Source organism: Saccostrea cucullata, unplaced genomic scaffold (genome assembly GCF_032062105.1).
Source record: "Saccostrea cucullata isolate Sc308-1 unplaced genomic scaffold, CSIRO_AGI_Scuc_v1 ctg4601, whole genome shotgun sequence".
Lineage (NCBI taxonomy): Eukaryota > Metazoa > Mollusca > Bivalvia > Ostreida > Ostreidae > Saccostrea > Saccostrea cuccullata.
Genome location: NW_026931014.1, coordinates 22,264 through 46,226, shown reverse-complemented (window position 1 = coordinate 46,226; position 23,963 = coordinate 22,264). Strand labels below are relative to the sequence as shown.

The following is a 23,963-nucleotide window of genomic DNA, read 5'->3' as shown; positions in this document are numbered from 1 at the left end:
TCTCTCTCTCTCTCTCAAAAACCAATCTGTAATATAATAAAATTTTGATTATGATTTATGAAACAGATAATGTAAAATAAATAAAAAATTTAAAAAAAAAAAAAAAAAAGGTGACTCAAAAGTTAGCTTATGTCACAAAATTGATGATAATGTGTTGACCAAAGGGTTTTATAGTAATTAACTTTAGTAATAAATGAAAGTGAATTTAAAAAAAAAAAAAATCTCTAAGTTGATTCGATATACAAGAGCGAGTTTTATATACATGGACACTTTTCCTAAATTGAAACAAGTAAGTGACAAAATATCAACAAGGATATCTAAGTTTATCTAAAGTCACCATTTCTCAAGATCTTTGGTCGATGCAATGAATTTTTAAAAGCAAAAACAATTTATCATCAATTCAAATAATTACGTTCTTTAAACAAATGCTGTAGAATCATCATTGTTCTTGGGGGACCAAAGTTCGTGGATTTCGTGGGTAACCCTTACCCAAAATTTTTCACTCACGAATGTTTAATTTGTTCACATATTGATTCATTGAAACATCATTTACGAGTAACAGAAGCGCACGAAATGACGTCCACATGAACAGACAAAGTTTTGCTTCCCAACGAAAATTGACCCCCACAAATTAAAATGATTCCACAGTAGTTAAAATTGTTTTCACCCGAAGATTTTACTATTTTTTCTGTTTCCACGATTATGTTAATGACCACACTTTGAATACACTTTGTATGTGTCTGTACACGAGGGATATTCATATAATTGTATTGTATTGAGATATCGGTGCTTACTCCGCACCTGTGTGTTTTGTTTAAGTTGTCATTTTAGCTTGATTACCGCTGTAATTTGTACATTTTGCTTCATCTTTTTCTTTTTTCTTGTAGTTTTTTTTTTAATGAGGACAAGGTGCACGTGGCGTCTGTGTTTTAACGACAATGAATATTTACTTCTGATTCAATCTGTGATGTTTTTTTGAGATCCGTATTTTCCGGACTCCAAAGGGCATACTGTAATATTTCAATATTCGTTCACATTTCTATCTTCACATTTCGTTTCGTAAAAGACAGAATCCATCTTTATTGAACTGTACTAGTATATTTTAAAGCTTAACATTATACTCAGTAAATAGAAAGAATTTTTATATTTTCTTTTGAAGTAATTATATTTAAGGACCACTGTATAAGCCGTTCACTAAATCACTGCTCAATGTAATCAGTTGACAACAGTAGACGGATGCATAAGTATGCTACATTGCTGTTTTAAACGCCCGCTAGAAAAACGTACTATGTTCTTCCACGGCAAGGGGAAATGATACAAAAGACAAAACAACTGTTCGGCCGAGTGCAGTATACAATAAAACACAAATATACATTAACTGTAAAAAAGGAACACGTGTCGTCCTTTTTCGCAAATTCCCGTGACAAAAAAACATTCAGGTAAAACGAATGCAAAGTTTTGATATCGGAGATAATAAAACTAATACATGTATGGGATAAGCTTAAATCAGTATAATTATTTCCTTAAAATACCCTAGGAAGTTAGTTAGAATTTTAGGAATGGCTCATTAAAAAATATTCGATTTTTAAACATTTAAAAATCTAGTTTTTTTGACATTTTTTAAAAAAAACATTTAAATCATTGCTGTTTAGGAGGTGCTTATTCTTAGAGGTTCTAGCTAGTGCCCTTTAATTTTATGAATTGTATTTTAATAATCACATTAAATTTAATGAACCATTCATGTAAAGGTTACAATAGTTTCGGCAAGCAGAATCATTTTGATTCGCAATAAACACCTGAAAAACGTCAAAGGCGCTATATAAATTACCAATAGTTATTATACCCCCCGCTTGAAAGGTCGGAGGGATATAGTAATTAGTATTTCCGTCCGTCTGTTACGCTTTTGGGTACCCATCTCTTATCCGCAACTCCTCTTATACTACTGAGTGGAATTTAATGAAACTTTCACAGAATCTTTATTACATATTGCCATTGCGCACCTCCTATTTTACTTTTTTATTCGACACATATTTTAGGTTTCCCATGGCAAAACATGGACATTGCCATTATATTCTATATTTATATCCTATGACATCACATATAATAGCTTCTGGATAACATTTGATAGGACGAGTTATTCCTCTTGACACATTAGTCGCCCGCGTGGCGCAGTGGTTAGAGCGTCTGCTCTAGAGTGCCAAAACCTACTGTGTCACGTGACCTCGGTTAATACGGTCTCATCCGAATGACCGGTCTCCTCGTTCCACAGTGGGAATCAAACCCGCCGACGTAGGGATCAACACCTTACTTCGCAACTTTAGATGTTGTGAGATGTGTACTGTTTCATTATGTATATAATTAGTAACATTAAATTTCTTGAACATTCCAGAGTGGTCAACATGTTCGGTCATTTTATCTAGAACATTCTTAAATTTTGTGTATGTCCAGATTGTTCCAGTAATATCATGTTTTAACAATTTCTAGAATATTCTAGATTTATATTACTGTATAAATACCCTGTCAATTCGATGCATAGAGATACTTTTGTCGTATGAGCACCATTGAGATACAACTGGGATATATTTTCACTGGGACATTGTGTGCAGCAATGGACACTCTGATGTATGTATTTTTAGATTCTTGCTAAGTTTGTACTTTATGTTTCATATACTTACAATATATTACTGTAAATAAATTATTGTTAGGTTTAAATTGTGTTATTGATCTTTGCTGGCATTTAAGGTTATTCTGACCCATAACAGAATAGGGGGCTCGTCCGGGATAAAGAATTTCTTGCACTTTTGCAGTTTATTGTCAGAATTTTGTTTATTGAACCGTTAAATTTGATTATAAGCCAGCAGAAATCAACATGGTGTTTTCGGTCACAGACTTTCTTAGTTCACCAAGTTTTCAGGTTTTTGATACGTTTAAAAAGGATGACTTGATCGCATTAGGTTTGCATTTTGGGTTAGATGTTAAATCCTCTCAGAGAAAGCAAGACATTAGAATTAAGGTTGCAAACAAACTAGTAGAAGAAAACATCTTTGAAAAATACGATCTTCCAGAATATACAGTTAAATCAGAGTTAGGCTCTTATAAAATGGCAGAATATCAGTTTCAATTAGAGTTAGAGAAAATGCGACTTGAAAGAGAAAAATTAGAAAGAGAAGAGCGAGAAAGAGAAAGAGAAGAGAAGAACGACAGCGTGAACGAAAATTTGAATTAGACAAAGTAGAAAGACAAAAGCACTTTGAATTAGAGAAATTAAGATTACAGCACCAACCAGAACCGTCATTTGTCAAGACTGAATTTGATGCAGCAAAAAATATTAGGTTAGTTCCAAAATTTCAAGAAAAATCTGTAGACAAATATTTTCCCCAATTCGAAAAAGTCGCAGAGAATCTTAAATGGCCACAAAATGTTTGGTCAACAATGTTACAAAGTGTACTGGTTGGAAAAGCGGCTGAGGTATACTCTGCACTAGGGGTAGCTGAGAGTTCAGACTATGAGAAGGTCAAAGCATCAATATTAAAAGCATATGAATTAGTACCTGAAGCGTATAGACAAAAATTCAGAAAGTATAGGAAGTTTGATAATCAAACATTTGTTGAATTTTCACGAGAGAAAGAAGATTTATTCGATCATTGGTTTAGATCTAAGAAACTTGATAAAACTTTTGCTAATTTGCGCCAAGTCATCCTGGTAGAAGAGTTTAAGGAATGTGTTTCTCAAGATTTGAAAACACATTTAGAAGATAAGAATGTGAAAACTCTTGAAGAGGCAGCAGTCATATCTGATACTTATGCTCTGTCTCATAAAAAGAATTTTGTATCAAGATCTCAGACTAGCAGTAATTCTACCAATTCAGACACATATAAAAAGAGTGGTTCAGGGTCTCAGTCTTCCACAAGTCTCCAGTTTCCATCACAAGGTGGTTTTAAGTCCGGTCCAGGACGTGTTGAAGGATCATGTGGAATAGGGTCGCTTCCTACTTGTAGTTATTGTAAGAAAAAAGGTCATCTGATCAGTGAATGCTTTAAACTTAAGAGAAAAAATGATTTTGATAAAACTCAACCACACACTTGTGCGGCAGTTGGAGGTGATAGAGAAGCATTAGTTTCGATTTGTTCTGACACTCCTGATGTCCAGGGTTCACAGTCCAGTTCTATTGATTCTATGGAGGATTATAAGCCCTTTATGTCTCAGGGATTTGTTTCACTCGGTGACTCTAGCGAAATTAAACCTGTCCAGATATTGAGAGATACTGGTGCTGCACAGACGTTATTGTTAGAGGGCGTGCTTCCTTTGTCTGAGCAGACTTCTACTGGTGGGTCCGTTTTATTACAGGGTGTGGAGCTAGGCGTCATTAATGTTCCCCTGCATAGAATTAGTTTGAAGTCAGATTTAGTTACTGGACCTGTTGTCGTAGGTGTTCGACCTACTCTTCCCGTTCCAGGCATTTCTTTGTTGTTAGGCAACGATTTAGATGGTGGGAAGGTTGTACCTGATCCTATAGTTTGTGAGAAAATCACTTCCAATGTCATGTGCGATGATGAAGATGATGACATTTATCCAGCCTGTGCTGTTACTAGAGCGATGGCCAGAAGACGAGAAATGGAGGCAGACCATACTCAAGCCTTTGACGAGACGAATTCCTCTGTTGATATTGATTTGAATGACACTTTCTTATCTGACCTTGATGGCACTCGAACAAGCATGGAACCACACCATATCAAGAAGCAAGAGAAGAAAGAACTTTTACCAAAATTTGGTGGTGAGGATGATGAGTTGCATCCACTAGTTAGCCAAGGCAAGGACATCCTCAGCCTAGAACGTTTACTCTCTGAACAACATAAAGACCCAGATATCATTCAACTTAGTAAGAGGGCACTTCCACCAGAAGAGGCTACTAAAGTTGGAGAATGCTTCTATATGAAAGATGGCATCCTTATGCGAAAATGGCGACCACCTGACACTTCTCCTGATGAAGTGTGGCGTGTTGTTCACCAGATAGTGGTCCCAGCTGCTTATCGTCGAGATGTCATGAGTTTAGCTCACGATACACCTATGGCTGGTCATTTAGGTATCAATAAGACTTATAATAGGATTTTGAGTCATTTTTATTGGCCTAAGCTAAGAAAGGATGTTTCGAAGTTTTGCAAGTCATGCCATGTCTGTCAGATGGTAGGTAAACCAAATCAGAAGATACCATCTGCTCCTCTCCAACCCATTCCAGCTTTTGAAGAACCGTTTAGTCGAGTGTTGGTGGATTGTGCAGGACCTTTGCCTAGGACTAGATCTGGGAACCAGTATTTACTTACCATTATGTGTACATCCACTCGATTTCCTGAAGCCATACCTCTTAGGAATATAAAGGCAAAGAGCGTAGATAAGGCCCTAACCAAGTTTTTCAGTTTTGTAGGAGCACCCAAGGCAATTCAGTCGGATCAAGGCTCAAATTTTATGTCGGGGTTGTTCCAGCAAGTCATGCATGAGTTGGGTATAAGGCAATATAGATCAACTGCTTATCATCCTGAGTCCCAGGGAGCGCTAGAACGTTTTCATCAAACCCTAAAAACTATGCTGAAGACCTATTGTTACCAGTATGAAAAAGAATGGGACGAAGGTGTTCATCTTGTGCTATTTGCTGCACGAGAAGCAGTCCAGGAGTCTCTTGGGTTCAGTCCTTTTGAATTGGTGTTTGGTCATACAGTTAGAGGACCTTTGAAATTGTTGAAGGAAAAGTGGTTGACTGAGACTAGTGATCTTAATCTTTTAGATTATGTGTCTGATTTCAAAGAAAAACTTTACAATGCTTGTAAATTAGCACAAGAAAATTTGAAGAGTTCTCAGATGAAAATGAAAATGTGGTATGACAAAGATGCCAGAAATAGGGTGTTTAAGCCAGGTGATAAGGTTCTTGTATTTTTACCTATTCCTGGTCATCCTTTACAGGCCAGATATTACGGCACTTATGAAATTGAAAGCAAGATTAGTGATGTAAACTATGTAGTTAAGACACCAGGTCGACGTAAAGAGAAACGGGTTTGTCACATAAACATGTTGAAAGAGTATCGTAAACATACTAGATTTTGTATTAATGTACCTATGTTTTAATAATATAAGTTTTCATTGACATTCAAACTTTTTAAGGGGGAGGTGTTGTGAGATGTGTACTGTTTCATTATGTATATAATTAGTAACATTAAATTTCTTGAACATTCCAGAGTGGTCATCATGTTCGGTCATTTTATCTAGAACATTCTTAAATTTTGTGTATGTCCAGATTGTTCCAGTAATATCATGTTTTAACAATTTCTAGAATATTCTAGATTTATATTACTGTATAAATACCCTGTCAATTCGATGCATAGAGATACTTTTGTCGTATGAGCACCATTGAGATACAACTGGGATATATTTTCACTGGGACATTGTGTGCAGCAACGGACACTCTGATGTATGTATTTTTAGATTCTTGCTAAGTTTGTACTTTATGTTTCATATACTTATAATAAATTACTGTAAATAAATTATTGTTAAGTTTAAATTGTGTTATTGATCTTTGCTGGCATTTAGGGTTATTCTGACCCATAACATAGAGCAGACACTAACCACTGCGCCACGCGGACGATGTGTAACGTGTGAGGTATACAGTTTGTTTAAGCGTATTTTGTTTTCAGAAATGTACATTTTTCTTATAGAATGGGTTCAGATTCATTTTAAAAACATTAAATTGACTTTACATATATATTTCTGTCTTTAAATGATTAATAAGGAATGGACACTTGACACATTCATGTTCAAAATTCATTTTTATGACACCAATAAACACATTTTCCACTAAATATGCTTAAAAGTCAATTTTAAAAACGGATTATCAATTAAAAAGTCTTAAAATAAATTAAATTAATCAAATGTGTTGAAGATAGCAATACTGACTGAAAATATAATTTAACTTTAAAAATTGAGAAATATCTTGTCAAAGAGCCGAGGGGGGTGTGCCCTTGCCTTGTACACCCTCTTTATTGACGAGCTTTTATTTTCAAAAAGTTTCCATATTTCATTTGAACATTTGTCTGACTGCCGTGTGCAGTTTCTAAACAGTTCATATTTCGACTTCTCCAGAACCACTTCAACCAAATTTATCATACATATTCAAGTATCCTGGGGTAAAAGGAATTCAGTATTGTTTAACTGAAGAGCCATGCGATGTTTTTCAGGGGAAACAACCTTAGAATTCATGAAAATATGGTGGTATGTTATAAAAATCCTCACCGTACAAACCATCATTTGTTAGGAATATATTATTCAGTTCATTTCAATCAATAACCTGATTTTTTTGCTCTAAATTGAATTGTACATTTCAATTCTAATGAAGTAATGCTCTTTCTTATCGGTCAACATTTGCGAAGCTGCTTGGTTGATAGGTGAGTCGAAAGAAAGAAGATTGAAACACGAAATAAGTAATAAAAAGATGTAGAATTTTTCCATTTATTAAGCAAGGAAATTCCTTTTTACAGACATATCAGACCTATACACTATAGATCTTTAGGTCACAGGTGACATTACTGCAAAGTGTTGTCCATGTTCAGTAGCGTCCGTAGCAAGGACATACTCCCCTACATGCCAATGGGACACCACTGTTGATAAAAGAACATAAATGTAAATTTTTATCTTGTATAAACTCCTTTTTCAATATAAAAATGCTTTGGAAGGTTTGTAATTTTGTAAAACTCTAATCTGTTGAAACATTTTGATAACATTTTGATCGAGTAAGAATCACGAATTTAGCTGTTTGTACAATCATCATTATAGTAAAAGTTTTCTTTTCCATGTGAGGAAAAATAGATTATGAAACCACTTCTTATATATATATATATATATATATATATATATATATATATATATATATATATATATATATATATATATATATATATATATATATATATATATATATATATAAATGATTACTTTTCATACAAGGGACATTGTTCCAGTTTAGGTTTTTTCTATACATTGTATATACGTTTACTTGATCTTAAATAAATATGATGAAAATATATTTAATTTTTTTTAACATACGCGCATGCCAGGCATCCATTATTGGAATACGTCTGTCCGTCTACACCACACACAGGATCCCATACTTGAATGCAAACACATCCACCATTGTTGGGATAATATCCTACAAAGGAATTGAAATGTCGAATCTATTTTCACATCCACCGATTTTTTTCCTTTCACCACAATTACAATAATTGGCAATCTTAAATAATGTAATCTTATTGTAATTAAATGATGGAAAAATCCAAACAAATAAAAGCCTTTTTTGATATATAATTACTTAATACTGTATATTTCTTAATAAACATTAGGAAATAATAATCGCGACACGAACCACTCGCAAAATAAAATTGCTTGCTTTGATTTTCATGGTGCTGAAACCAAAATAAATCTGTTTATCAACTGTCTTCTTGCAAAGTATTGTTCTCGCGATGTGACGGTAAAGAGTCATTTCGTAATAATAAGTGCCCGCTTAAAGTAAGTTATCTACAGTACTGTCAAAAGAAAACTACGTACCTTAAATATCAAATTGCAAAATCGACCGTATTTCACTCACTTTATTAGAATTCATCTAATATTCAGATATGAAAAAGCAAAAAAAAAAAATGTTTAAGTAATCGTTATTTACATAATTATGTACATTTATGATCCTGCAAAATCGCAAAAGGAAATCTGGGTTATTACATGTACAAATAGTGAAATTATTTTCTTATCTCAAAATAAAAAAAAAACCTTGACGATTTAACATGTAATTAATTTGTTTTGAAAGATGTAAAATAAAAAGTGACACAAAATATTTGTATATCAGAGATATATAAATATTTAACTTCTTAATACATTAACACATGACAAACTTTATGAAATAATGCAAAAAAAATCGATATAAACACGCCATTAGCTATTCAATTAGAGCACGTTCAAAAAATACAAATAGGACAATTGTACAAAACTTGATATTTTTTTCTTCACTGCTCTATGATTTCAAATCTATTTTGAAACGTAGAAAAATAATAATTTTTACTCAAGTAAAACTAAAAAAAAATTTCGAATATATTTTAGTATCGTTGTAAATAATGACATCGCAGGGTTTATAAAAAACTTGCATTTTAAAATATTGAAACTTTGTCAAAAGTGGTTTAAAATTATGTGGAGAGTAAGGTGTTGATTAACGGCATTTGTCTATTCTATGCTTGAAAATTCATTCTCTTGACCTTGAGAGTGCAGTTTACATAATCTTGACATGAATTTAAATCAAAAGATGTTACATTTAAATGTAATTTGTTCTTTTTTGTCTGGTACTTATTGAATGTTAAATTGACCGTAATCTGTGAAACATTAGAATTTGACATTTTACTGTAGATTTAGACTTGTGTAAAATATTCATTTCTTGTTATGACAGTGCTCTGTTTGACACAAATGAGATCTCAAAGTAGGATATTGAATAGTCATTAATTACTAAATATATGAATAATCAACTAAAATATATCACTATTTAGTAAAATAGACAAGTTTAAAAACCGTTAAACAATTTATGTAATATAAACAAGGACATGTATCATAAACGATATTTTCTGAAATGATAATTGTTCAATATTTACAAAAGTAATTATTCTATACTAAACTTAAACTGAAAAAAATTAAGTACCGATATTTTTAATTTTTTTATTGATCTTCTTCCTATTACAATTGCATTTTTTTTTTCAATACTGAAACTCTGCCTTAAGTGGAGAAAACTCATCAGCGAAGAGTATAGGTTTTTTGATCCATGATATTTGTCTATCCCTTGCTTGAAAATCCATACGCGTAAGATTGACAGAGAGGTTAAAATGGAAGATGTTGCACTTTAGGGCCAACCAATATTCCTTTGGTTTGCCTACTGCTTATAGTGTGTTGAATAAATTTTAATCTTTATATGTTAGAAATGGACGACAATTTTCTGTTGTTAATGCCACTTAACATATTTTATATTACAATCTTTTAAAAACATTAAGAACTGAAAAAGCCCCGGTTTTATTGACCTACCTTCACTGGGGGCTACCAAGAACAGGGCCACACACACCAAAATGACAGTACTTCCTCTAAACATTCTGGATACGTCCTGAAGATTACTGTTGATATAATTTTAATATTCTCAATTTATAGTTGCTGTTAGCTCCTCCCACTACAAGGAATTTTGTTTTGCTGACTTGGAATTCCAATATTGAAAGTACCTGTACGGAAAAGTTTTCAAGGTTCCACAAACCACTGATGGGGGCATCATCATCATTCACCTTGTTAATTAAATCTACCTATGTTATTATGAGGATACATAATGTTTTATGCATAATAATATTCATTTTCCAAAATTACATCATAACTATAAGAATTTTTTGTTTAATTGCTTATATTTATTAAGCACTCGGTGGTTCTTAAATATGTTTGAAATGGGCAACCCATTAATGTCCCGACCAGCATTTTAATGAAGTAGACCAAAACGCTTGTTTTCTTTTTCATCTTTTGACATATTGCATTGTTTCCTCAAGGTACAATATTACTTTTTTTTTATTTTCATAATTCATTTTCTTATTTCTTCCTCTAAATATGATAAGTGTTTGTCAAAGGCTTAAAAACTTAAGTGTGGTTACTGGTTCTTAATATAACCTGGTCTTCTGAATCAAAATTCATAAAATCTTTATTTTGTTATTTCCAATAATATTAACTTCAGAAAACACACACACACACACACAGAGAGAGAGAGAGAGAGAGAGAGAGAGAGAGAGAGAGAGAGAGAGAGAGAGAGAGAGAGAGAGAGAGAGAGAGAGAGAGAGAGAGAGAGAGAGAGAGAGAGAGAGAGAGAGAGAGAGAGAGAGAGAGAGAGAGAGAGAGAGAGAGAGAGAGAGAGAGAGAGAGAGAGAGAGAGAGAGAGAGAGAGAGAGAGAGAGAGAGAGAGAGAGAGAGAGAGAGAGAGAGAGAGAGAGAGAGAGAGAGAGAGAGAGAGAGAGAGAGAGAGAGAGAGAGAGAGAGAGAGAGAGAGAGAGAGAGAGAGAGAGAGAGAGAGAGAGAGAGAGAGAGAAAATTGCTACATTTTATTGATTGATAAATCAGTTGATTTTAAAATTTTAAATGTTTTATAAATATGTTTGAAATGTTATTTCAATGAAAATCCTCCTCTCAAAACCTTATGACATCCCCATTACATATCCAATATGAATGCTGGCAAGTGCAAAAAGTAGTTTTCCACACAGCTAAAAAATACATGATGAGATTGAAGTATGAATAAACTATATCATATCTGAAGGGTCTTAAAAAGGGCCACGTAAGGTATTCAGCCAAATCAGAATCATTCTCTTTAATTTCCTTGTTAAATGAAAAGAAAAGGTATTCTTTCGTATTTACAACGTTGTTTAGATAGTCTGAACACATTTTCATAAAACATTTAAAATTAAAATTAGCCATTGAAATGAGCTAGATGCCTGTCAACTATAAATTGGAAAAGTTAATATAAGTTAATCGCTTTATTTTTCTTAAACAGATAATTAATTTCCTCCATGTTCATATGCATTGGCAAAATGCCACAGTGAAATGCACATTAATTTTATTACAAAGTACCGAGATCATTGACACTAGCAAATTTACAGCTTTTTATCTTACTTAAAATACACGATAAATTATGCAATTAAAAATTGTAACAATCAAATCATCTATCCATGTACAAGTTAAGCCACACACTCTTATGAACAACACACTTAATATCACTTTGAAAACATTTTTAATTGCAATAAGTAAAATTTTACTACACAGAAACATGCTTACAAAATTATTTTAAGTTTCCAGGTGTTTTTAAAGACGGTGTGTGATCTTAAGTAATGTCTTCAAATGTCCAGTTTAGAACATGGTATTGCCATATCAAATGACAAATGATAAATATTGCAATTGATAAAATAGCATTGCCCTCTCTCTAATGAAGAGATATTAATGTTATTTAAAAGAATGAAAATAGGGTAGATTACAACTGCCATTATACACAGTTATGTATCAGCTTAAGGTATTGTCTAGATTTAGTAATATTGCTAATCAATTTCCTGAATTAATGCAAAGTTAGATTAAGGGAAATGGTCTTTTGTAAATTTTACGCTCTACATTTTGTATGTTTTGTGTGGCCGCTTTCGCAAATGCGTTTGTTTGCATACCTACGCAAGATACACAATGCTTGAACTAAGAGCAAGCTAGTGTACACTATACTGAATTTGTGACCGACTTAAGATCAGAAAACCTATTTTCAATATTAATAAATCAAAAACGTTTGACATGAAATTAGCAAGTATTGTCACAAAGCTTGTAAGGTATCATAAACGTATGTCGACCCACTATTTTTCCGCTAAAATCAAGCAAGAGGATACGTTTTCTTTGAATTTCTTTCAATTTGTTAATATATTTTTTGTTAATCATGTGAAGGCTTCGAGGTTTAATTTCAATTTGAGTTCGTGTCTCTTGAATTTACAGATATAATTACATTGTATGGTGTCATTAGTATATACTCTTTTATTTTATATATACCAATGATACGATGACATTACTGTAAAATCAAATATTTTCGTTGGGTCAAATTTTCGTGGTTTGAGTTATGCCTTTGCTTATTGGACAACTTTGCAAAGCTGCTGAGTTGAGTTGAGAGGGAGAAAAAAAAGATTGAAACACAAAAAAAGTAATAAATAGATTAAGAATACCTTTTTGTACTAAACAAGGAAATATTTTTTACAGATATAAGAGACTGCACTCTAGATCTTTTAGGACACAGGCGGCATTACTGTGAAGTGTTGTCTCTTTTATGTTCAGTAGCGTTGTCTGTAGCAAGGGCATTCTCCTCTAAAAGCCATGGGAACACCACTGTTGATAAAAGAAAATTAACGTAAAATTTGATCTTTTATAAAATCCCTTTCCAATATAAAAATGCTTTGAGATGTTTGCAATTTTAAAAAACTTTAATCGAGTAAGAATAACTAATCCAGCTGTTTGAACAATTATCATTATTGCTGAATATTTCCATTCCATGTTAGGAAATTCTTTTATATTCTTTTTTTATATATACATGTACATGTTATGCCAACTTTTCATATAAAGGATATTGTTCCAGTTTATTTTTTTGTATAAATTTAAAGAATATAATGAAAGAATATTTAATAATTGATAATAACATACCCGCATGCCAGGCATCCAGTACTGGAGTACGTCTGTCCGTCTACACCAAACACAGGATCCCATACTTGAATACAAAAACATCCACCATTGTTGAGATAATATCCTACAAGGGAATTGAAATGTCTGATCCAATGTCTTATCTAATCTAATCCAATTTTCACATGCACCGATTTTTCTTAATTAATTGATGGAAACAATAATAATTCACTCAAATAAAAGTCTCTTTTGATATATAATTACTTGATAGTGTCAAAGGTAAACTACGTACCGTGCAGATGAATATTATACATATATCACATGGCTTCGAGGGTGACATACCAGATTATTTGCCCCGAGGTGACAAGAAAGCCCTGGAGTGTTATGTCAACCGATGCCGAAGGCTTTCCTGTCACCGAGGGGTATATATTCTGGTGTAGTCGCCCGAAAGACATGTGTATATATTAAATGGCAATTTTAGAATAAAAAAACTTAATCATTTAAAATCGTAAAAATTTACACAATTCAAAAATGCTTTCTTGACGTTAATAATAATGCTCTGATTTGTACTTTTGCTTAGCAACCTACGTCATAAAATCGCGAACCCGAACTAAAATGCGTAACGTAAAAACACGTGAACGTGATTGAGAGGGTGACATAACTGCTTCCATCGGGGGACATAACTGTTTTCATGTGATTCAGCATTTTTCAGGGTATATCCAAACCCGTTACATTTGTGACAAAATAGGAAAACTTGTCTAAAAATGTTATATACAAATTTGTATGTATTTCATTCACTTTATTACAATACATCTAATAAACAGATATGAATAAACGAATAAAAATGTATAGATAATCAATATTTATACCATTATGTACATGTATGATCCTGTAATATCGTGGAAGGAAATTTTTGTAATTACAAATAGTGAGAGCCTTTTATTGCCTTAAAAATCTTGACAATCTTACATCATTGCCAAACTAATGTAGCTCATTTGTTTTGAAAGATATAATAAAAAATGAAACAAAATATCCATATGTGAAGAGATATTTAAATATTTAACTTCTAAATACATAAGAACATGACAAACTTAATGAAATAATAGAAAAAAAAACATCAATATAAATACGTTATATGCTATTCTATAATATAAAAGCACTTTAGAAAAAAACAAAATTTTGGAATTTTTCAACTCTTCGTTATTTTCTTCTTCACTATTCATTGACTGCAAATCCATTTTGTAATGTAAAAAAAATTTTCTCAGGTACAACTAGAAAAAAATGTTTTAGTATCATATTGAATACTTGGTTATCGCAGGACTAATTCCAATAATACCTGTATATACGAGCGTAACTTAAAACATTGAAACTTAGTCTAAAGTAGGTAAAAATTTGTGAAGAGTTAGTTGTTGATTTATGGCATTTGTCTATTTGAATTCCTTGCTTGAAAATTCATACGCTTCACCTTGAGAATGCAGTGTTCAAAACCTTGACATAAATTTGAATGAAAAGGTGTTGCATTTATACATGATTTGTTTATCTGAAGCTTATTGTATGTTAAGTAGATGTTAATCATTATCATTTGAATTTTACTGTCGTTTTAGGTTTATGTAAAATATTCAGCCAAATCAGAACCATTCTCTTTAATTCCCTTGCTTAATGAAAAGAAAAGGTATTCTTTCGTGTTCACAACGTCATTTAGATAGTCGGAACACATTTTCATAAAACATTTAAAATAAAAATTAGCTATTGAATTGGTCTAAATGCCTGTCAACTATAAATTTAGAAAAAAATTAATATTAGTTAATTGCCTTATTTTTTCTTAAAACAGTTAATTACTTTCATCCATGTTTATATGCATTGGCAAAATGCCGTAGTGAAATGCACATCAATTTTATTTACAAAGTACCAAAATCATGCATTTTGACACTTGCAATTTTTTCCTACTTTTTATCTCACATAAAACACATGATAAATTTTACATTATAGAAATTGTAACAATTTAATCATTAAGCTGATCAAGACAACTTTATAGATCAATAAATATCATTTTACTTAGCAGAAACATGCTTTGTTATGGGTCAGAATAACCCTAAATGCCAGCAAAGATCAATTACACAGTTATCGATTCTAGGTATTGGATATGAATCAGTTTTTGTAACAGAATTCACCTTTCTAAAGTCTGTACATAATCGGTAGGTACCGTCCTGTTTTGGTACAAGAATATATGGTGAGCTCCAATTACTTTTACATGGTTCAATAATGTCATTGTCCAACATGTACTGCACTTCCCTTCTAAGGTACTGCAATTTTATTGGATTAAGACGGTACGGATGTTGTTTGATAGGCAGAGCGTCACCCACTATGACATCATGACAAGCTGCATTAGTTTTCTTTGGAATATCTGAAAAGATTTGATGATACTCATTCATCAAGTTTTTAGCTTGTTCTTTTTGGTGAATGTTCAAATGTCCAAGTTTGGCATCAAAATCAGGCAACATTTTTGAGTTTTTCAAACGGAAACTCTGATTACAATCTTTCTCATTCATTCCATTTCTACACTCGTATTTCTTTCAATACAATTTTGAACAGTGTTAGCATTGGCTAAAGTGGAAACTGGTTTTACAGAATTTCGATCACACCTTTCAAAATACTCTTTCAGCATGTTAATGTGACAAACCCGTTTCTCATTACGTCGACTTGGTGTCTTAACTACATAGTTTACATCATTAATCTTGCTTTCAATTTGATAAGGGCCATAAAATTTGGCCTGTAAAGGATGACCAGGAATAGGTAAAAATACAAGAACCTTATCACCTGGATTAAACACCCTATTTCTGGCATCTTTGTCATACCACATTTTCATTTTCGTCTGAGAACTCTTCAAATTTTCTTGTGCTAATTTGCAAGCATTGTAAAGTTTTTCTATGAAATCAGACACATAATCTAAAAGATTAAGATCACTAGTCTCAGTCAGCCACTTTTCCTTTAACAATTTCAAAGGACCCCTAACCGTATGACCAAACACTAGTTCAAAAGGACTAAACCCAAGAGACTCCTGGACTGCCTCTCGTGCAGCAAATAATACAAGATGAACCCCTTCATCCCAGTCTTTCTCATACTGGTAACAATAGGTCTTCAGCATTGTTTTTAGGGTTTGATGAAAACGTTCTAGCGCCCCCTGGGACTCAGGATGATACGCAGTTGATCTATATTGCCTAATACCCAACTCGTGCATGACTTGCTGGAACAACCCCGACATAAAATTTGAGCCTTGATCCGACTGAATTGCCTTGGGTGCTCCTACAAAACTGAAAAACTTGGTTAGGGCCTTAACTATGCTCTTTGCCTTTATATTCCTAAGAGGTATGGCTTCAGGAAATCGAGTGGATGTACACATAATTGTAAGTAAATACTGGTTGCCAGATCTAGTCCTAGGCAAAGGTCCTACACAATCCACCAACACTCGACTAAACGGTTCTTCAAAAGCTGGAATTGGTTGGAGAGGGGCGGATGGTATCTTTTGATTCGGTTTACCTACCATCTGACAAACATGACATGACTTACAAAACTTCGAAACATCCTTTCTTAGCTTAGGCCAATAAAAATGACTTAAAATCCTATTATAAGTCCTATTGACACCTAAATGACCTGCCATAGGTGTATCGTGAGCTAAACTCATGTCATCTCGACGATAAGCAGCTGGAACCACTATCTGGTGAACAACACGCCACACTTCATCTGGGAAAGCGTCTGGTGGTCGCCATTTTCGCATAAGGATGCCGTCTTTCATATAGAAACATTCTCCAACTTTAGTGACCTCTTCTGGTGGAAGTGCCCTCTTACTAAGTTGGATGATATCGGGATCTTTATGTTGTTCAGAAAGTAACCGTTCTCGGCTGAGGAAGTCCTTGTCTTGGCTAACTGGTGGATGCATCTCATCATACTCACCACCAAATTTTGGTAAAAGTTCATTCTTTACTGGCTTCTTGATATTATGTGTTCCATGCTTGCTTGAGTGCCATCAAGGTCAGAAAAAAAGTGTCATTCAAGTCAATGTCAGTAGAGGTATTTGCTCTGTCAAAGGCTTGAGTATGGTCAACCTCCATTTCTCGTCTTCTGGCCATTGCTCAAGTAACAGCACAGGCTGAATACTGTAAGTCGTTTTAATTCCACGGTGTTAAAATTTCACGATTTCTCAAAAAGTTCCAATCGCGATGGTTTTAATTTCACGCTGTAAGAAAATTTCTCACAATCATTTAAATGTTTTAATAGCTAATGATAGCTTTCACGATGGGTTTATTTTCGCGGAAAAATGATGAATCGCGAACATAGCGAAATTAAAACCATCGTGATTATTTGCCAGTTTACAGTATATGTCATCATCTTCATCATTACACATGACATTTGGAGTGATTTTCTCACAAACTGTAGGATCTGGTACAACTTTTCCACCAGCTAAATCGTTGCCTAGCAACAAAGAAATGCCTGGAACGGTAAGAGTAGGTCGAACTCCTACAGTAACAGGTCCAGTTATTAAATCTGACTTTAAACAAATTCTATGCAGGGGAACATCAATGACGCCTAGCTCCACACCCTGTAATAAAACTGACCCACCAGTAGAAGTCTGCTCAGACAAAGGAAGCACGCCCTCTAATAAAAAAGTCTGTGCAGCACCAGTATCTCTCAAAATCTGGACAGGTTTAATTTTGCTAGAGTCACCGAGTGAAAAAAATCCCTGAGACATAAAGGGCTTATAATCCTCCATAGAATCAATAGAACTGGACTGTGAACCCTGAACATCAGGAGTGTCAGAACAAATAGAAACTAAAGCTTCCCTATCACCTCTAACTGCCGCACAAGCATTTGGCTGAGGTTTTATCAAGGTCATTTTTTCTCTTAAGTTTAAAGCATTCACTGATCAGATGACCTTTTTTCTTACAATAATTACAAGTAGGAAGCGATCCTATTCCATGTGAACCTTCAAAACGTCCTGGCCCGGACTTAGAACCACCTTGGGATGGAGACTGGGAAATTGTGGAAGACTGAGACCCTGAACCACTCTTTTTATATGTGTCTGAATTTGTAGAATTATTGCTAGACTGAGATCTTGAAACAAAATTCTTTTTATGAGACAGAGCATAAGTATCAGATATGACTGCTGCTTCTTCAAGAGTTTTCCCATTCTTATCTTCTAGATGTGTTTTCAAATCTTGAGGTACACATTCCTTAAACTCTTCTACCAGGATGACTTGGCGCAAAGAAGAAGGTATGGTTTTAGCTTTATTGCGCCCTAAAAATGTACTGACATCAAAAGTTTTGAAACTAGCTTAATTATTAGTTAAATAAATGACTCTGATAAATCAGGAAAGAATATGGCATGAAGGTTTACTATTCTACAAATATGACGTCATTAATGTGAAGCATATCTCTATTTTCAACAGAAAAAAACCTCAAAATAGCACATTTCAGGGGTGATTTTCCTTTAGAAAACAGTGTCCACAGCCCTCGCCCACGTTAATTTTTTGATATTTTGTGCAAAATTCAATAACAAATCACATATCTCAAGATCTTTGTGGGCGATGCATGTGGACAATGTTATCTGAAAGAAAATTCCATTGAAAATTGGTGTCTTCTGCAACTTTTTAAGAAAATACGGGAAAATACACATGTTTATGACGTCATAATTAGCATTTAAAAACACATGTGAGAAAAATGACTTGTATGATTTTTCTGGATTGAATTTCAATTATTTAAAAAGCATGAGTTTTCAACTTTTACACCAGTTTCATGTTTCAGAAAATCACAGGGCAAAATTTGTATGGAAACCATACCTTCTTCTTAGCAAAGGTTTTATCAAGTTTCTTAGATCTAAACCAGTGATCGAATAAATCTTTCTCTCGTGAAAATTCAACAAATGTTTGATTATCAAACTTCCTATACTTTCTGAACTTTTGTCTATATGCTTCGGGTACCAATTCGTATGCTTTTAATATTGCTGCTTTGACCTTGTCATAGTCTGAACTCTCAGCTATCCCTAATGCAGAGTATACCTCAGTCGCTTTGCCAATTAGTACGCTTTGTAGCATAGTTGACCAAACATATTGTGGCCATTTAAGATTCTCTGCGACTTTTTCGAAATGGGGAAAATATTTCTCTACAGATTTTTCTTGAAATTTTGGAACTAACCTAATATTTTTTGCTGCGTCAAATTCATTCTTCACAAATGACAGTTCCGGATGGTGCTGTAATCTTAATTTCTCTAACTCAAAGTTTATTTTACGCTCTTTTTCTCGCTCTCCTCTTTCTGCTGCTAATTTGTCTAATTCAAATTTCCGTTCACGCTCTCGTTCTTCCCTTTCTCTTTCTCGCTCTTCTCTATCTAAGTTTTCTCTTTCAAATCGCATTTTCTCTAACTCTACTTGATACTGAAATTCTGACATTTTATAAGATTCTAACTCTGATTTAACTGTATATTCTGGAAGATCATATTTCCAAAGATGTTTTCTTCAACTAGTTTGTTTGCAACCTTTATTCTAATGTCTTGTTTTTTTCTGAGAAGATTCAAAGGTACTTGGACACAGATTTGAAGTTAATATTTTCTCATTTTTTCTGTATAATATCACGAATTATATATTTTAATAGCATTTCACACAAAAATTAATTAAAAATCTTATTTCGTTTAAAAGTCATTAAAACTTTAAATTTTTTGGCGGGTTTGATTGACACATCCTTGCACTTTCACAAATTTTAACTTTATTCTTAATCCTTAGGAAAAGTGGCAATTTTGATGTGTTTTCATGAGAAATATTAAAACTTTTATCAAGAAAAATAATTTTATTCAGAGTAGAAATGTAGCAAAACACCTTCACAAGTATCGTCATTCCGAACTAGGAGGTGCGTGCAGAATTTAGCAAATCGAGCACACTCGTGTTATGTACACAGTCTTTGTAAACAGGGCTCGAGTTCTGTTATTGTTTATATTTAGAATTCACCGGGTGCGTTCAATCGTCACAGTCTGCTTACCACAACTGCACGGACAGACAATATATTGTGTGTTTGTTTTGCTTTCGAACGTGTCTACTCTGAATTTTCTGGATTATAGTATTAATATTTTTCATTTATACAAAACGAGATTGCCACTTTTCCTAAGGATTAAGAATAAAATTAAATTTGTGAGAGTGCAACGATATGTCAATCAAACCCGCCGAAAAATTTGAAATTTCAATATCTTTTAAACGAAATAAGATTTTTAATTAATTTTTGTGTGAAATGCTATTAAAATATATAAGTCGTAATATTATAGAGAAAGTAATAACTTCAAATCTGTGTTCAAGTACCTTTAACATCCAAACCTAATGCGATCAAGTCATCCTTTTTTAACGTATCAAAAACCTGTAAACTTGGCGAATTAAGAAAATACCATGTTGATTTCTGCTGGCTTATAATTGAATTGACAATTTAATTAACAAAATTCTGACAATAAACTGCAAAAAATGCAATAAATTCTTTATCCCGGACGAGCCCCCAATTCTGTTATGGGTCCTAAATGCCAGCAAAGATCAATTACACAGTATAAACTTAACAATAATATATACAAATCATAAAGTACAAACTTAGCAAGAATCTAAAAATACTTACATCAGAGTATCCGTTGCAGCTAACAATGTCCAGTGAAATATATCCCAGTCTCTTTGTATGCCAGTTTTACTTGTACATCAATGGTGGTTATATGACAATGTATCTCTATGCATCGAATTGACAGGGTATTTATACAGTATCATAAATCTAGAATATTCTAGAAGTTGTAAAAACATGATATTACTGGAACAATCTTGACATACTCAAAATTTAAGAATGTTCTAGAAAAAAGGACCAAACATGTTGACCACTCTAGATCTGGAATATTCAAGAAACTTAATGTTACTAATAATATACATGATGAAACAATACAAATATAACATACCTCACAACAGCTTACAAAAATCATTTAAAGTTTCTAGTGTTTTTAAAGACGGTGTCTCGTGTCATGTAATGTCTTGTTTAGAACAAATATAGTATTATTCAAATGACTACGGAAGCCCATTTAGGGCCTATCAAAAAATATTTTTGAATTCGTTATAACGATTTTTATAAGAATTCGTTATAGCAAATTTAATTTGTTATAACAGATTTTTAAAATTCGTTATAACGAATTTGATTTGTTATAACAGATTTATTGAATTCGTTATAACGAATTTAATTTGTTATAACACATTCATTGAATTCGTTATAACGAATTTAATTTGTTATAACAGATTTATTGAATTCGTTATAACGAATTTAATCTGCTATTACAGATTTGTTGAATTCGTTATAACCAATTCAAGAATTTGTTAATAACGAATTCAACAAATCTGTAATAACAGATTTAATTCGTTATAACAAATTCAACAAATCTGTAATAACAGATTTAATTCGTTATAACGAATACAATGAATCTGTTATAACAGATTAAATTCGTTATAACGGATTCAATGAATTTATATTAACAGATTAAATTCGTTATAATGAATTCTAAAAACCGTTATAACGAATTTAAAAATATTTTTTGATAGGTCCTAAATGGGCTTCCGTACATGACAAATGATAACTATTAATAAATCAACATCGGCTAGTCCCTTTTTTGAAAACATTAAGAGATGTTAATGTTATATTAAGAAAATTTTGAAAATAGGGTATATTACAAATCAACTGGCACTATACACAATTATTTATAAGCATAAGTTTTTATCTAGATTAAGTAATATTGCAAATCAATTTCATGAATTAATGCATAGTTTGACTCAGTTAATTGGTCTTTGGAAATTTTAGGCTCTTTATTTTGCCTGTTTCTGTGATTGCTATCGCAAATGTGTTTGTTTGCAAAACTACACAAGTAACCGTATGCTTGGACTTAGAGCAAAGTAGTGTGTACAGTACTGAATTTGTAACCGAATCTAAGATTTTTAAACTTATTTTAAACATTAATAATTCAACAACGATTGAGTTGAAATTATCAAGTTATCAAGTATTGTCACAAGGGTAATAAGCTGTCAAAATACAAGTCGAACTCTTAAGTTTCCATTATAACCATTCAAGAGGATACGCTTTCCTCATATTCCTTTTCCTTTCTGTAAAATATTTTTGGTATTAATCTTGTAATGGCTTCGAAGTTTGTTTTCAATCTGAGCTAATGCCTCTTGAAATTAAAGATATGAATTACATTGAACGGTTTCATTATTATATACGCTTTTATTTTTAAAATATCAATGAAATATTTTGTATTAAAAAGCTAATTTAAGTTAATCACTTTATTTCTTCTTAAACAAATAGTCAATGTCATCCATGATTATATATGCGTTGACAAAATGCCACAGTGAAATGCACATAAATTGTATTACAAAGTACGGAAATCATGCATTCTGACACTTGAATAGTAACACTTTTTACCTTACATAAAACACATTATAAATCATGCTTTTTTAAATTGTTACTACCAAATAATTACGATGAACATTATTAATTTAAAAAAATCCTCACTCCTCCATGACACCTGATTCCACCTCTAATGTTTTGGAGGTCCGTGTTTGCTCTGCTCGTATTTTGTATTGTTTTTATAGATTTTTGATTTTAAATACTGTTCGTAATCTCCATTTGTTGCATTGTTTGATGATAATATAATAATAAATATGATGATAATTTTAACTAATTTTAAAAATGTCCAAGCCGACAGTTTTCCTCAAGATATCTCGAATGAAGGTATAATTATTCTCAATTCATTCACACAATCATATCATCATATCTTTTTAAGATAATTTTCAATTTATAATATATATCATTAAATACAAATTAAGATAGAAAATAACCAAGGGTGTAATGGCAGTGTCAATAATAACTTTTTTAAAACATTAGATCGTTGCACACGTTTGTGTATATTACATAAAAAATATAAAATATTACAATTAGATACCTTAACTAGCTGAAAATGAAAATGTCCATAATACTTACAAAAAGTGTATTTTTTGCTTTTGCAATCTTATGCCAATTTAAAATCTATTTTGGATGTTTGATTCTAATAATGATAACAATGAAATGAATTTGAAGATAACTATCGATTGATTGATAGTACGTTGTATGTTCATCAATTCATCATTAACTTTAAAAAGGAAATATTAAATATAAGCGTATTATCAGTGCAATTAATAATGTCTTCCATTAAAAGTACAAATACAGTTCATTTTTTTCATGCCTTTTAACCCCCTTCCCCGCAGTCACGCATTTTAACGCATATACCATTTCATATTTCTAACGCAAAATCACGCATTTACCGTTTCCCCGCAATCACGCATTTTCACGCACTTAAAAAAATTCATTTGATCTTCAATTTATTGCTAAATTACAAATATTTTATACTTGCTTAGATCTTATAAATTAAGAAAAGTTTTTTTCTAATGAAAATATTACCTCCTAATATTATTCACGCTAAACTTTAGAGAAACTATGCAGTGTTTACAGGGGAAACAACCCAAGAATCCAGGGAAATTTGGTGAAATCTTATTTATAAAATTCTTACCACACGAACCATCATTTGTGAGGATTTTTTTTTATTCAACTCATTTCAATAACCGATAACCCGTTCTTTTTCCTCTAAATTGACAGGCAAGACGAATGAAAGAAGAGTAAAAAAAAAATATATTGAATAGATTTAGAATGCCACT

General features: G+C 32.5%; 1 long non-coding RNA gene across 1 annotated transcript; it reads right to left on the bottom strand.

Annotated features, from left to right (window-relative positions):
* Positions 1-7,467: 7,467 nt before the first annotated feature.
* LOC134231050 (uncharacterized) lies at positions 7,468-10,178 on the bottom strand. The gene is made up of 3 exons (XR_009984485.1): positions 10,093-10,178; positions 8,089-8,191; positions 7,468-7,643 (listed from the first exon to the last, which is right to left on the bottom strand). It is a non-coding gene; the product is annotated as an uncharacterized LOC134231050 (long non-coding RNA).
* Between the last annotated feature and the right edge of the window lie 13,785 nt (positions 10,179-23,963).